Raw genomic sequence first — 6112 nt, forward strand, 5'->3', positions numbered from 1 at the left:
GGCACGCATGTCATGTAACCCTGGGAATGGGGTGGGTGGAAGGTGGGCGGAGGGCCAGGGAGCGGGCCCTGCTGAGTCTGGCTTCCATGCCAACAGGCCTCTGTCACCTTTGATCTCAAGGCTTCTGGAGGGCTTAGGGGGTGGGGGTGGGGCGGGGGGGAGAACGGTGAGAACACCCATCAGCCTCCCTCCCACACATCTCCACGGAGTTGTGACATAGATTCTTCATCCATCTGGGCTCTGAGGTTTACAGAACTTTTCACAAGTTTGAGCTTGTTGGATTCTTAGCACTCCGAGTTCTGTGGGTAGCCCCATTTTACAGAAGAAGAAAACTGAGGCCGGGCCCAGGGACAGGGCTTGCCCAAGGCTACACAGTGAGTTAGAGGCAGAAGCCAGACTCGAAAGCAGGGCCTTGAATCCCAGTTAGATGCTTTTCTCACAGAGGGGCGACTGAGACTCAGAGATGTGCAGTGACTTGCCCGAAGTCACACAGCAGGAAGGAACAGAGGCTCTGAGGGAAGCCAAAGCCCGGATATTACACCCCAAACCTTCTCCACTGTACCAGGTTGCTGCCCGGTATGCCAGAGGTTGTTCACAGTGGACCTTAGGAAGGTGTCACACACAGGTGACCAGAGACAGGACCAGATGAGCAGAAGTGGTCTGGAGCACAGGAGGAAGCCTTCCTGGAGGGGGTGATCCAGAGCTAAGAGCTCAGGGACAAGTAGGAATTAACCAGTGAAGCATTGGGAGAGGGTGATGCAGGCAGAGTAAACTGTGGAGGTAGGAAACCGAGTGATGTTGTAAGGAGGAACCACAAGCAATTTGGTGTTATTAGGGCGTGATGTAGGGTGCTGAAGAGATCTCCAGGGCCTTGTAAGGCAGTTCCAGGAGTGGGGATTTTAAGTTGAGGGCGATGGGGAGACACTCAAGATTTTAAATAGGAAGAGATGTGATTACAGTGCCCCAAACAGAAGTCACTGGTAGAGGCAGGCCCAGAACTCGGGCCTCTTGACTCCCAGCCTAGAGCTATGGGGAGACAGGAGACATCCTGGCAAAGTTGGGAGGGCGCTCAGCTTGCCTTGGGGCCTCAAGATGCCTACTCTGCCCTGACTCCCTACAGCTGCGGGAGAGCTGCCTCCATGGGGAATTCTGGGTCCTGGCCCACTGAGCATCAGTGTTTCCTGAAGTGTTGGGCAGGGCTGGGGTTGGGAAAGGTAAGAGAGGACAGGGACCAGCTCACCAGACCTTTCTCCCATTAGCACTGGGCCACCTGGGTGTGCTGGGCATGGTGGCTGAGTCAGGCCTTCCTGGGACCTGACCCTTGCCTGTCGTGCCCCAGGTGGCCACCGTGGCTCTGTTGCTGGGCTGTGGCAACTGCCACCACTGTTGACAAAGCTGTTCGTCCAGCAAGGAGCAAGTCTATGATCCCCCAGTGGTCTGGGCTGTGAGGGCACCTGAGAACAGGCTCAGTCCCATTCCCAAAGCGACTCAGCCACCCGATGGCCCCACCGGTGAGCACCAGTGGACACGAGAGGTGGCTCAGCGTGCTGCAGAGGTGGCGGCCTGTGTTCCCTCGCTCACTCTCTCACAGTGGACGTAAGGCCTACTAAGGGCCTATGACATTGCACAGGCCTGTGGCCTACAGACTGGGTCAAAGGCCAGTGGGCAGCCATCTGGAGCCTCCAACAGACCCCACGATTGGCAAGAGGGGAAACTTAATTTTTTAAGTGAAGGCAGACCCAGTTCTCCCCTCTAAAGGGCCTAGAAGCTGTGACATCCTGGTAGCAATAAGCACGTCCAGCCCCCAGATCTTGGTTCCTAAACACCACTCTAATAAAAGGAATCAGAGCTCCTTAGAGAAATGACTGATTCCAGGGCTGAGGCAGGGAAAAATGCAAGATGAGCCTGGAGCATCTTGCAGTGCTAGAGAGTAGGGAAAGGCTCAAAAAATAAACAGGTGGTGGGATATCAGAACAGGAGCCAACCCGAAAGAGATCCCAATGGCCAAACCTAAACCAGGATGAGCAACGGAGCAAATAACAGAATTAGATTATCATCCAAAGTATAAAATGAATATCCATGAGTCCGTACTGATATAATGATTGAAGAAATAAATAAATGGGGGAGACTAGACACATCTCCCTTACAGAGGAATTTCAAATAATTCATGTAGGTTTTCCCCCTCCAGGAGGTGGAGCTTAGTCCCCCACTTCTCTGAGTGTGGACTGGACCTAGTGAAACCCTCCAAAGAAAGGAAGTGTAAAAAGGGTTTAAAAAAAAAAAGAAAGAAAAAGAAAAAAATGTTTACAGTAGAGAAACCTGGCAAACACCACCATAACTAGGTTAACATCATCAGTGAAAAAACAAACAAACAAACCCAGGAATATGCTGCTTGAATTTGACTGGATGTCAGCAAACACACAGGAGTTACCAGGTGCCACCCACTGCTCCAAGTGCTTTGCCCATATTTACTCATTTAATCTTTCCAACAACCCTTCGAGGTAGGTACCAGCATTATCCCATTTTATAGATTTGAACAGTGAGGCACAGGGAGGTTAAGTAACTCACCAGAGCCACTGGCTCAGGCACAGAAGGAGCAGGAGTTGAGCCCAGGCGGTCTGGGGCCTTGACAAAATGGTTTTCCGTTTGCCACCTTCAACTGCCAAGACAGGACCTTCTCCTCTCTCTGCTATAATGGGCACCTCTGGAAACTGAGGCCACATAACCTGCCCAAGGTCTCCAAATACCACAGGGGCCCAACGCCCCGGGCACCCAGATTGGAGTGGGGAGAGGAGAGGATGTTTGCTGCTTCCTCCTGCTCTGGGCCATGCTGGGCATTGGGGCGGTAGGGATGAATAAGGTCCTTCTCTGCCCTCAAGGAGCTCTTAGCCAGGCAGGGCCAGCAGTGGCAACACAGCAGGACTCAGGCCGAGAAGGAGAGGAGCTGGGTATCATAGGAGCCAGAGGGGGGCACCTGACTGAGCCTGGAAGGTTCAGGCAGGCTTCTTGCAAGAAGAGAAGCCATCCAAGTTGAGGCCAAGGTCAAGAGGGAGTCCATCAGGTGAGGGGGAGAGAAGGGTCCCCAGAAGAGCTTGTCCCTGCCCTCCATACTCCAGACCTTTGTGAGTGGGGCCTGAGTCTCCCTCATTTGACCAGGACAAGCCCTGCGCTGGTTCCAAGGCCACCCTGGCCCCTGGCTGTGGTGCCACGAGCAGCCCTATGTCGCCAGCCCTGCTCTCATTCCCACCCCAAGCAGAACCTTCATCTCTGGCCTCAGTCATCTCAGCTGGGAAGTGGGCCTGCAGCCCACTGCCCTCCCTGGGCTCTGAGCTGCAGGGGCCTTGGCAGCCCTCTGATGCGCCCAACAAAGCCCTAAAGGAGGCAAAGGCAGCAATTGCAAGGACGCTGGGTGGGGAGTTGCCCTCTTTCTCTTCTGCTTCCGGTCTGGGTGGCAAGTCAAAACTATCACCAGGTACCGGCCTTGGGTCTTCTAGTTAATTAGTAAATCATAGAGGAGTGAGCAATCTCTCTGCCCCTCCTCCTCGCCCCATTCCCCACCTCTAGCTGTGGCCCAGGGCTGAGGGTAGGGCCTGGTACACAACAGATGCCGCTAGAACAGGGGTTGGATGCGTGCGGTGTGTAAAGTGCTTGCATTCTCACGTCTGGTCTTCTGTGCCTTTGCGCGTGATCGCCATGCCTTCGTGGCCCCCTCCCCAGAACAGTGTTTGGCACCCACTAGGCCCTCAATAAATATTTGCTCAATAAACGAATAATGAAGGAGAGAGGGGCCACGCTGTTGGGATCTGGGGGCTCAGTGGAGCCATATGGAGCCAGATTATTCAATATCCCCACGTGTGGGTTGTGTCCGGGAGGCATGCTATGCAGACGGCCTCAGCTCTCGCTGGCTGGCCAGGACCACGCATGCAAGCAGTAAAGGAGAAGGGATTGAGCATTTCTGAGCACCCACTATGTGCCAGTCAGTGTGCTAAGCCCGAGACGCACATTGTCTTATTGAAAGATCACAATGACTCTGCAAGGCATGGATTGTCCCCATTATACAGATGGGGACACTGAGGCTCAGCGAGGTTATGGTAGCAGGCCAAGATCCCACAGCCAGGAGGTGACAGAGCAGAATATGAGACAAGGGCTATCTCATCCCACTGCCTGCTGCTGAGTGACATCTGGGGGTTTGTGGGATTCTTAGGAAGCAGGGCAGCAGGAAGTCCCTTGACTAGAAGAAGAAGGGGGCCCTGTCACCTCCTGGTGACCTTGCTGTGGGACCCTGGTCGTGTCCCTTGGGGCGCTGCATCTCGGTTTTTCCATTTGTCATATGGAGGGTGTGAGGAAGTCCATCCAGGCTGGGCTGAGGGGCTCCTGCCCCCCAACCACAGGTTGCCCCCCCCAACTCCTGGCACCCTCTCCCCAGGCAGCTCCAGGCAGCAGGCCCCACTCCAGCCCCTCAGGGTCTGGCTTTCTAATGCAAACCTTATCAGCTATTCTCTGTTGGCAGAACCAGAGCGGGGTTTCTGGGAAGCCGCGGCTGCATCCCCCCTGCCAGGGGCCCCATTTCAGCAGCCTCATCACATTCCCCAGCAGCCTCGGCAGCCTGGATGGACGGATGCAGTTTCCACTCTGGTCTGGCAGCCAGGCAGCTGCGTGACCAGGTCTCCTGCTGGGCGGAGGGGTCCTTCCCCCAGGGACCAAGCCTCGGGGCCAGGCAAACCAGTCCCAGCATCTGGGCCCAGACAGTTACACTCCAAAGCCCCAGGACGTCTCCACACGCCTCTTCCCCCAAACTCCACACCTCTCCCATTGCTCCTTCCAGACACCCCAACCTGTTCGCAATTCCCCATCTGAGCCCTCCCACATCTCTGCACAGACTCCCCTCCTTTATTTATGCTTGAGGAAACTGCACTCACTCTTCCAGGCCCAACTCAAGTTCTCCATCCTCCAGGAGACCTCCAGAACCATTCCTGCTACCAACTGATTTGGGAAAAACCAGCCCCATTCTCCCATGCGGCTTCAGCACATGGAACACAACGGGGCTGGAATGACATTCAAGGTGGGTCCGTCTGTCCCTCACTAGCTCCTCTGAGCCAGTGAGGGACAGAAGTTCCCTCCATATCCCTTTCTTCAAGAACTCCATGAACTGGAACTGTTATCGTCTACCCCATGGGCAGGGGGACTGTGTACCCCGTTTGCCCATGATAACTTACTTGGTCACCCTACCGTGGGGTATACAGAAGGGAAAGGCTTGCCCAAACCCCCGCAGCTGGCAAGTGGCAGAGTCAGGATCAGAACCTGGTACGTTGGCCCAGAGCCCTGCTCCCCGCTGATGGGTTTCTTTTCTTTCTTTTTGAATCTTTTTTTTTTTTTTTACATCTTTATTGGAGTATAATTGCTTTACAATGGTGTGTTAGTTTCTGCTTTATAACAAAGTGAATCAGTTTTACATATACATATGTTCCCATATCTCTTCCCTCTTGCGTCTCCCTCCCTCCCACCCTCCCTATCCCACCCCTCGGTCACAAAGCACCGAGCTGATCTCCCTGTGCTGTGCGGCTGCTTCCCACTAGCTATCTATTTTACGTTTGGTAGTGTATGTATGTCCACGCCTCTCTCTCACTTTGTCCCAGCTTACCCTTCCCCCTCCCCATATTCACTGATGGGTTTCTGAGTGAACGAGACTAGGCTTTCTCCAGGGCCTACTCTGTGCCACCCACTGCCTGGACCTCTTTCCCAGACACCCTTGGCATGACCCACCAGCTTCCTCTGACCTTTCAACGCACGCATCACAGCCTCAGAGAGGATCCCCCATCACCCAACTTAAAGGTACCCCCGACCCCCACCATATCTCCTTCATGCTTTTTTTTTTAAACTAATTAATTAATTAATTAATTTTTGGCTGTGTTGGGTCTTTGTTTCTGTGCGAGGGCTTTCTCTAGTTGCGGCAAGCGGGGGCCACTCTTCATCGCAGTGTGCGGGCCTCTCATTATCGCAGCCTCTCTTGTCGCGGAGCATAGGCTCCAGACGCACAGGCTCATTAGTTGTGGCTCACGGGCCTAGTTGCTCCGCGGCATGTGGGATCTTCCCAGACCAGGGCTCGAACCTG

This window comes from Leucopleurus acutus, assembly GCF_964270905.1.
Source record: "Leucopleurus acutus genome assembly, chromosome: 2".
In the NCBI taxonomy this organism is placed as follows: Eukaryota; Metazoa; Chordata; class Mammalia; order Artiodactyla; family Delphinidae; genus Leucopleurus; species Leucopleurus acutus.